This window comes from Pagrus pagrus (assembly GCF_965226575.1).
Source record: "Pagrus pagrus genome assembly, contig: HAP1_SCAFFOLD_63, whole genome shotgun sequence".
In the NCBI taxonomy this organism is placed as follows: domain Eukaryota; kingdom Metazoa; phylum Chordata; class Actinopteri; order Spariformes; family Sparidae; genus Pagrus; species Pagrus pagrus.
In genome coordinates this window covers 244,990-254,568 of record NW_028175400.1, presented here as the reverse complement: position 1 = coordinate 254,568, position 9,579 = coordinate 244,990, and the positions used below count along the sequence as shown (strand labels likewise).

Sequence of the window (9,579 nt, the reverse complement as noted above, 5' to 3'; positions counted from 1 at the left end):
ACGCCACGCCACGATTCGGTCGGTAAGTCTGGATTTTCTGATTAAATATTGTCGAAATCTCAGCCAAATGTAGTTTAATGTCTTGAGAGTCACTACGTAACGTTAACGTTGAACTAAGTGAGTTCGGTAAAGTCCCATGAGCTTATTTGCTCGCGCTATTTTATCACTATGTTTTATTTGAATTTGTTTTTTGAGCGGGAGCCGTCCATGTTACATTCAACTTAACTTTGCGGCGCTCCTTAGTCTTCTGTTTGAATTGGTTTGCCAACTGACTGTTCAGTTACATTGTGTTAACTAGCTAACACACTAGCTAACACCGCTGATGACAAAGCTAATGTCATCAGCGGCATTAAGTTAGCGACCCCCCTCCCCCCAAACACCGTGTAATGAGAACATGAGCAGAAGGAGAGGAAATTCAAACAAAAAAGGACACATTAACTGGTGTGCGTCTGCTCTGTCTGAGCAGTGGTAGCAATAATCACGTAGCCATGGCCTGCCACTGCCTAATGTTCATAATGGCAACTTAACTTTTTCTTGGATACAAGCTGCTGGCTTTGCACAGTCAGCCCAGTGTTTGAACATGGAACATGATTAGTCTCTGTTCTCATCAGAGAAGAATCACATTAATTATTTGATATTTTACAATGGTTTATGCAGTGTACCTAAATAAAGTTGCCGGTGAGAGTACATCTAATGTATGTTTATTAAAATACAGTTTTCATAATGCCTAGATAATGCCTCATAATGCAAACTCAAGTCTGCATATCACCTGGAGTCAGCTGATGGATCATGGGCTCAAGTTTTTGTGGTGAGACCAGGATGTTGTATTTGCTCTTATTATTACCGTAATTAGTAGTAATTAGTAGTAGTTAATGCATTACAGATTTTAATGAATCCCTCAGCACATGCATACACAGACACTGGCCACCTCATTAATACATCTGTGGTATCTTATACGACAACTCTGTCATAGGTTCAACTTTTACCTGTATATATTGTCAGACAGGTGATTAATGTAATTAATTTAGCTAAAGCCTTAATTTAGGCTTGGACTTTTGTCTGTGTATTTTTAAAATGTGTCCTGCTCAAACTGTTTTTCCAGGATCTCCAACCCTACCTTTAATCCTTCTTTGTTTTTACTTCCACAGTGAATGGTGCTAGAAGTGTTCCAGTGACAGAGTGAATGTGGCAATGCAAGACCTGCCCTTCAGTTTTTCCAAGTAGGTCCCATATTCTGAAGTACTATCGAGTCAGACATAGACATTATGGGAATAACAATCGTATTCCATGTGTGCATGCAAGCTGCCCATGCACTTTTAGAACGTGGAATGCATTGTTAATTCATTTGAATAGATGTTATTAAAACTAGTCGTCATCAGTCAGAGAAATGTACATTTAGTTGCCATTTGTGTCCTTGTAAGGATCTTGTGTCTGAGAGGGATTACTGGACTCACGTTAATGCACATTTGAAGATAAATGAGGTTGTAACGTGCATGTTCTTGGATTGCAAATTTCAAACAAACATCTTAGGATCTTTTAAATCCCACAAGAGCAGAAAACACAGGTCTTTTTCACTAAAAGATTTTAAACCAGGAATTGTAGTATCAGCCACCCTCGCTTCCCCAGAATCTGCTTCAAATACGTCTGATGATGACATTGGTGAGGATGCTCAACCAGGTAGCAGTACTGGTGTTCTAAATGACCACCCAGATGTAATCGAGCACAGTTTGGCAGCAGCTTTTATGTTTTTTTTGTGATGCTCCCATGATCAGCAATGTACAAGAGAGATGGCCAGCTCTTTTTGATGCAATGGAGGTAATTTAAAAAATGATGCCCTGACTAGTTGTGTCATAGATATGGTGTTCATGTGAGAACCTGTGAGTACTGATTCCACTGAAAGGACCCAGTCATTTTTATCATGCATTCACTGTCACTGCACTGCACTATGAGAAATGTATCTTTTTTTATATCATCTCCGGAGATTATATAACGTCCAGTCCATAAAGGTCAGGTCCAAACAGGTAGTTTTACTGTTGGTTTTTAGATACTGGTGTCACATGCTGACTGTTTAAAAAAGTCAGAGTTTTTGTCTTTGATCACTTTCTTCTGTGCTACTGAAAATTTGAGTTCAAATATCTCTATTGTCTTTGTTATAATTCTTAAGGATGACATTGATGCCGGAAGGGAGTCCCTCATTAAAGGACTCTGCATCTATCTGAATGAGAATCCCGACGTCTTGGTGCAGGAGTACATGGTGGGTGTTTTGTGAGTAGATTGTGGCTTTGCTACATTTCCAAACGTATTCAGTTAACCGTGTGATCCTACTTGGACCGTTTAGGTCCATTTGCCATCTTTATCACCTTGGCAAAGTGATTCCAGTGCTGAGATTAAAAACAAATGGTCCAAACAGTCCATTTTTTCTCCATAATCCCCCATTATGAAAGTGAAAAACCACCTATATTGACCCCTCTGCCACAGAGTGAAAAAATATTGTTTCTCTTACATTAGGGATTACACTAGTGTGAAAACACTTCAAATTTGTGAATCTAGTGAAAGAAGGAAAAATCCACCATCTTCTTACACTGCACTGACCCTCATCTGACAAGGGCAGAATTGGGACTGGGATACAGCCCTGGAGTAAATCAAGGTTAATAATAAAAAATCATCCAGGAACATGAAAACAACTTCCAGAAGAAATGAGGACGAGAATTCAGTCTTTACATTAGCTTGAAGGCTCTTCTTCATTTGATCTGGAATTTGTTATGTCTGTATTTTATTTTTTCTCTCAGAAATTGACCATGAATGGCAGCATGGCAGGGCAATCTTTGGCTGTAGTAATCTGCTATGCTGCTTACATGGGTTTAAATAAACTATTGCATTAGAATTGCTGCATTCAAAAGCATCAATTTTTTTATTTTATTTATTTATTTTTAAAAAGCTTCAAGAAATGTTTTATCTTCAACCAGGACATGACTGAGGCCACTGCACTGAGTGCCATTGAGAAAACGACAGTGGGAATATGTCACCAGAGAGACGCCAGGCAATGACTTTTCTGATGTTGGCATCATCATCGAGGGTGTGGTGGTTCTTCAAGATCTGGATAATGTAGCCCTTGCAACAGCCTTCCTGTTTGGACTTTTTTACTCTTTGAACATGAGGTATCCGTCACAGCTCCGCTATACTTTTGAAGTGATTCAAAAGGTGGTAATGGAGTTGGATGTGGCTCAACTCTCGAGGAAAGCCCAAAGCTTAAAGACAAAACTGTTCCAGTAAGGAGAGCTCACTGTTGTTGTGCACGTGAGGCGGTTAGCTCCAGGTAGGAGGACAATTAAAGCTCACACTTGCTCTCCTGCATTTTGGAGGTTGAATTTCCAGGTGAACAATCAGCAACAGCATGGGATGTTTCAGTTGTAGTAAGGAATTTTAAATACTTCTAAGATACTGTTCTGTTTTGAACCAAGATGTCACAATGAGGTCAGTCATTGCTGTTTATCCTATGGCTCTTGAATAAAGGCTTTGACATGCAACTGTTCATTTCTGTTTTTAATTGGGGTAAAAATGGGTAATGTCAATGATTAAGAGAGTTAATAGAAAGGTATTAGGCATTAAAATAAATGATTGTTGAAATGGCAATGGCAACTAACGTTTTTGCATTTCAAATCAGTTCTATAGTTGAATCGAATTGTTTACAGTTACAATTGTTATTTAATTTAATCTTGACAATAGAGACCTTGAACATAATGTTTGTATTGTTCTCTTCGAAGATGGTTGCCTGTAGCCTTTTCAAAAGAAAAGGTCTAATTTCCATTCTGTGGCTGAGTCGGTAAAACACTGAAAAACTGACATTACTTGTTCACTGTTGATTTGTATTACAGTAGAACAGTAATGTCAGTTCAATTCTTTACCTACTGTCACTGCAGTGAAATTAGACATTTTATTTTGAAAGGTTACTAGTGGTACAGGCAACCATCTTCAGAGAACAATACAAACAATCTGTTTTTAGGCCTCCATTGTAAAATTGTGTAATTGACACTAGACTATAATACGAACATGTAAAATGAAAATAACGTGTAGTATTTACGCTACCAAATAGTATTGGAGTAAAAGTTATTGAATAGTGTTGAAATGAAGTGATGAAATTGTGAAGGATTTAAATGTTCCAAGAGCTCAAATTACTTTATCAAAACATGTTTTAATCACACTGTATCAACACAAAATATACAGGTTTATTGAACATGAATAACTTGTGTTAATTTAACTCAATTGTTTAAGTTGCTGCCAAAGCAAAACATCTGTGTGCAACCAATGTCCACCATTGAATTAAGTTAATCCAACATGTTCCTTTTTTCAGTGTATGTACAAATCCCTACATGTTCTCATGCTTGTCAAAGCGCTGGTTACTGAGGAAGCGAGTTTGCACACATTGTTGAGTTACATGTGTGTATACGTGTCTGGTTATTAATATGTGTATGAATGTGGTTATTAGAGGAGGATAGTTGGACTGTTATCTGTTTGAATGTGTGATAAGAGTAAGAGAGTATGTGCTGTTGTGCACTTCATGATTTGGTGCTCTTGTTCCCTGCTTTTACTAGTGTATTCTGTCTATTTTTAAAATATTATGGTCATCATGTCACTCATATTTCAATGATTTTAATACTGTATCTGCTTTAACTTTACCTGCCCAGGGACTACAGGCGGAACTATAACCTGGCTCAAAGCATCTCTTCTTGTCTTACAAGATTAATGTTTTTTTGTGCATTGTCCCTGTTTTAAATAAATAAATTCAATTCAATTCATTAAATTCACATCATACTGTACATTCCTTGACCGAGTGTGCCAATAAGAGCATAGCCTAGGCCAAGAGTGACAGTTCATTTGTGAACAGAAACCGCTCCCACCTGCTCTCTGTGTCACATAGAAAATGACTGGCAGGTCGACATTGGAAAATGTATTGACCTACATTTACCTGAACATATCACCCACAGTGACAGTGTTTTTTTTTTTATTAAGTCAACGCTATTAAGTCTGTAAGGATCGTATCTTTATTCAAACTCTACTTTCCGTTATGTTTTTTTCCGCTTTAAGTTGGAGTTTTCCAAATTACGAGTCTTTTGAATGCATCATATTCGAATTGACGAAAGGGAGCAAGGGAGCAAAAAGTGCGCGAGCCGGAGATCGAGGAGAGAAGTCACGGTGAGGTGAGTCCCTGAACGAAAAATAAATGAATGAATTTCTGTGGGAAACATTCAGCTCTTATTGTTGGAACTTCACATTGTTTTGTCAGGTTGCCAGTGCTGCGAAAAATGTTAGCTAGTTAACATTCAGTTTTTATACAAGGTTAATATGACCAGGCAGCAGGGCTCGAAATTAACGATGTCCCGGCGGGGACCATAAAAATTCCTGCTGGGACACACTTATATTTTGTCCGGGACAATTACGGGACAGTGAAAAAAAAAATGTCAAACGCTCACTCTCAAACAAAATGCTCAATTCCCTCCTCCGTATATCATTGCATTTCCCTGAGGTTGAGGACTATAATGCAGAGCAGGCAGTTGAGAAGTGGTGGCAAAGTGGTCAGAGAACATGCCGACCCATGTTCAACGACTCTGTGTGAGACAAGAAAAATAAATCTCTGTGGCAGTGAACTTTCCCTCCAGAAAACAGCATCCCTCCCCGCGAGTGAAATAGTCAGACAGCGTATTGTTTACTGATGGTGATTATGTAATTTTGTACGAAAAACGTAACTTTGTCACTTTCCAGGCTGTTTGGTGGGTCAGGATCTCAATCACAACACATTATAACAGCATCCATATGATTATAACAGTCAGAGGGTACATGTTTAAACACATGCCGCTGAAAGCCCCACTAGGATTCAGAGAAGCACAGTACAGAAGCACAGAATGTGTTGCTGCCGTTATTACTGGTACCGGTGCCGCGTCGAGTCTCCCTGATCCTCTCCCCAACACACAGCCGCTTCTAGCCGCAGCGGCAACCTGAGCGGGGTCGCTCTGCGAACTACGGCGCCGCGGAGCTACAGGCCCCGGTCTTCCTACTCCTCTCCCCCACATACAGCACCCTGTGCTGGGTCGCCCAGAGCGACGAGTCTCCCTCCAGCTCTGGAGCTCTCCACGGTGCTGCTAATGGCGGCTTCTCATCGTCTTTCAGACCTTAGACCATAGCTTTAAGTAATACAATTAATTAAAAATGCTGATAGTCTAATACTCGTTATAAAATACTTATAATACAACAACATATACACCCAATCACATTTTATAAGGCACCAGTTTAAAGCTGCCATTCTTAAATTGCTCTGTTTGCTTTGAAGAAGACATACTCTGTGCCGAAATGTCAGCAACCTGCACCATAATAAAAATATCTAAAACTATGTGCTTCACCATCTTCTCCAGCTATTTATCTGCCCCCTGCTCTAAGATGCACCAGTCTGCAATCAGTTCGTCAGCTGAAGGCGAGAGTTTTCCTCCTACAATTTTAGTAATTGGCTGGTCATGGCTAGACTGTTTTCAAACTACATTCATTGCTGCCCAACTATGGGCAGGATATAGCATGTCATGCAGTTAGCCATTTCTCACCATTGTGTGCAATCTATCCAAAGCTTTACAGTTTTCTCAATTTTTAGGAACGGTCAGAAACAATCAATTGACGGCCACTGCAACAGACCAGGAGGTGGAGGCTTATATAAAAAGGTGGCTTCATCTCGCTGGAGACAGGGATGGTGGGAGGAGAGAGAGAGAGGAGAAAAGGCGTGCCACACAGCTCGCACGTAAGTCAGCTACAATACCTATTTTGCAATATATGTGTGATACTGTTCTACAGCAGAAATCAAGATGAAGCTGTCAGCATATGTAAAAAAAAAACGAGCGCAAAGTACAGAACAAATCTCCCCAATTCTAAATGAGCAAATACAATTAAAAAAGGCAGTGTTGTGATTTTTGCCATTTTTTCCGCTATGGTCACTTAGGAATTAGAAGCTTGTTCAGCCACCATGCAGCAAGCATAGCCATTTTCTTGTAAATGTAAAGATTTCACTTGGCAGTGGTGGGACAGTAATGTAAACTGTAACTGGAATTGTCACCCATTGCCTTTCTTAAAAGCCAGTACATGGGTCTGAAAAGTAGGGAAATCACATTTCAGTTAGAAACACATCTTTAATGAAAACTGTATTTGACTTTAGTATAATATTCTATCTACAAAATAAATTAATGAATATGAAGCAACAGCTGAAATATATTTTTAAATATATTAATATTACATGCCATCTCCCTGCTAAATTGAGCTGGAATGAAAGAACCCCCTATCAAACACAAAAACATACTTCTAATGTTAACATGAGTGGATGAAGTTTTGAGTCTTAAGATGTGGTCTTATCTAACCTCAAACTTTTCCCTTTACTGCTGCATTCATGGTCTTCAGCTCCACCATGTGGGCAGGTCTGATGTAACTACACAGCGATTGTGTGAGTGAGGCTAGCTGACTCATTGTCATCTCAGACTTGATATGTGATAGGTTTAATATGTAGGATGGAGTTGCTTCCAACTGAGAGCCTCAGCCATGTTGCAATGGAATATAATACTTACCTTGGCATAATATATAAAGAATAAACCAGGACAGAGAGACCTCACCTCAACTTTTATCCCAACTCTCTCCTCTTGTGAGGGCTTTTAGATCTGAGTATGGCCCCAGTGTTCCGCCAGAGCACCGTGCCATAGCACACAGACCTCTGGTCCAGTAAATGTCCAGTTTTGTGGATACCTATTACGCACCACCAGACTGACAGCTATCTTGGGGGTCCCCATGGAGAGTCATTAAAGAGGAAATATTCAAGATTTTTACCTACTTTTTACTTAAAGCAGAAGTAAGCGATCCGGTCGTTTTGGCTAACTTCCTGTCAGCGGATGGAGTTAGCAGTCCCCGCCCTCTTCCCTACGTCAACACATGCGCGTGCATCCCTTGGCTGCACACACAGAGAGGACCGCCCCTTTATGCCGTTCTCTCTCCTCATTGGATAAAGGTTGTAGGATACAAGGAAAGTTTTCTCCTCGGCTTACAGCAGAGCAGGGTGACTGACAGACCCGTGTTTCGGACCAAACACTCTATATAAGTGATTGCTGTCGGAAGATATAACTATATAAGACTTATATTAACACAAACATTCCGCTTACTTATGCTTTAATGAAACAGCTTCAGAGTAATGTTGCTGGCTTGTTCCAGGGAGAATGGAGGCTCTCTGCCTTCCACCTAGCGTCACTTGGCTGAAAACCAACCTTGTAAGATCAGACCCTCCGACCCAGTATCCCAGCTCTCGTGCTGGCAGCATCATGACACACCAAAACACCCTGTATCCATTATCTTTTTATGAAAGGATAGAACCACACAAATACACACATTGCAACATGTATATGATATGCTCCATTAATTGCATTATGGCTGGCTTCAGTGAACCAACAAATGCTGAGGAAAGGTTAGCAAAATAGCAAAAAATCAAATGGCTGTGCACTATTCCCCTTTAACATGAAGACAAACTCAAATATACATTATGTTTTATTACTGTAACTTCAGGTTAAATGTGAAGTTTGTCAGAGTGTTTGATGAACACAATATTGTATAACTTTATATCACTTTACAGGGCCTTTTTTGTTTGGTCTCCTGATAAGGTTTTGTGTTTTGCACTGCAACCATATACAGTAACCACAGTACTGCTTTACTGAGTCAACAAAATATGTTCTTTTGTGCATTTCTTAAAGGGCCAGATGAAGAGGAGACAATGGTGGGGCCATGAGTGAGCGTGTTCCGCAACAGTGTTCCGCAGTCAGAATTTTCATGTTCATCTTCATGTTTGTTTTGTTTGTGTTGTGTTGTTGTTTGTGGCACATGTTAAAAAAATAAAATAGTTCTCTACTGTTCACAAGTTGTTTCTCGTGTCTGGTTTTTTCTTCAATTCTTCAGTAGGTATCTTCATCTTTGACTGAGACCAACAAGACTGGACCATTGCCACCATTTAACACAGTATCTGGAGGTACCATAATGACATGTACAGTAGCCACAAATTCAGACCAGTTCTGGTTTATTTATATGATGTGTTCATATTTGACATAGAACTTTGTCATGGTTTGGTTGTGACTCCAATGTGTACAGGCTAGACAAGATCATAGACTGTAAACCAGTTCTGATGTATTCAGCTCTTGGTTAATATGTAGCATTATGACTAGGCTGTGGGTCATATGTGAGAAACAAGTGTGGACCACTCATGTCATTCCATGTGGTAGGTGGGTCAGAATAAAAATGCATAGTGGCCCAAATTTGGGTGAGTGCTGGTTTATTTGGTCTATTTTTGGCTGACACTTGGCACTGTGTTGGTTTGGTTGTGGCCCACTTCTGGCAAACAACTGTGGACCACATTTGTGCCATCATTCCAAGTGGTATATGGGCCAGAATAAAAATGTACAGTGGTGGCCCACATTTGGGTGAGTGCTGGTTTATTTGGTCATGGCTGACATTTGGCACTGTGTTGGTTTGGTTGTGGCCCACATCTAGCAAACAGCTGTGGACCACTCATGTGCC

The 9,579-nt window shown here is 40.0% G+C and overlaps 2 long non-coding RNA genes across 2 annotated transcripts; both read left to right on the top strand.

Moving 5' to 3' along the window:
- Nucleotides 1-2,165: 2,165 nt before the first annotated feature.
- On the top strand, nucleotides 2,166-3,532 carry LOC311253899. Its single transcript, XR_014622025.1, has 2 exons — nucleotides 2,166-2,254; nucleotides 2,967-3,532. It is a non-coding gene; the product is annotated as an uncharacterized lncRNA (long non-coding RNA).
- A 1,594-nt stretch (nucleotides 3,533-5,126) lies between these two features.
- On the top strand, nucleotides 5,127-8,920 carry LOC311253897. The gene is made up of 3 exons (XR_014622024.1): nucleotides 5,127-5,198; nucleotides 6,638-6,781; nucleotides 8,763-8,920. It is a non-coding gene; the product is annotated as an uncharacterized lncRNA (long non-coding RNA).
- Nucleotides 8,921-9,579: the final 659 nt, after the last annotated feature.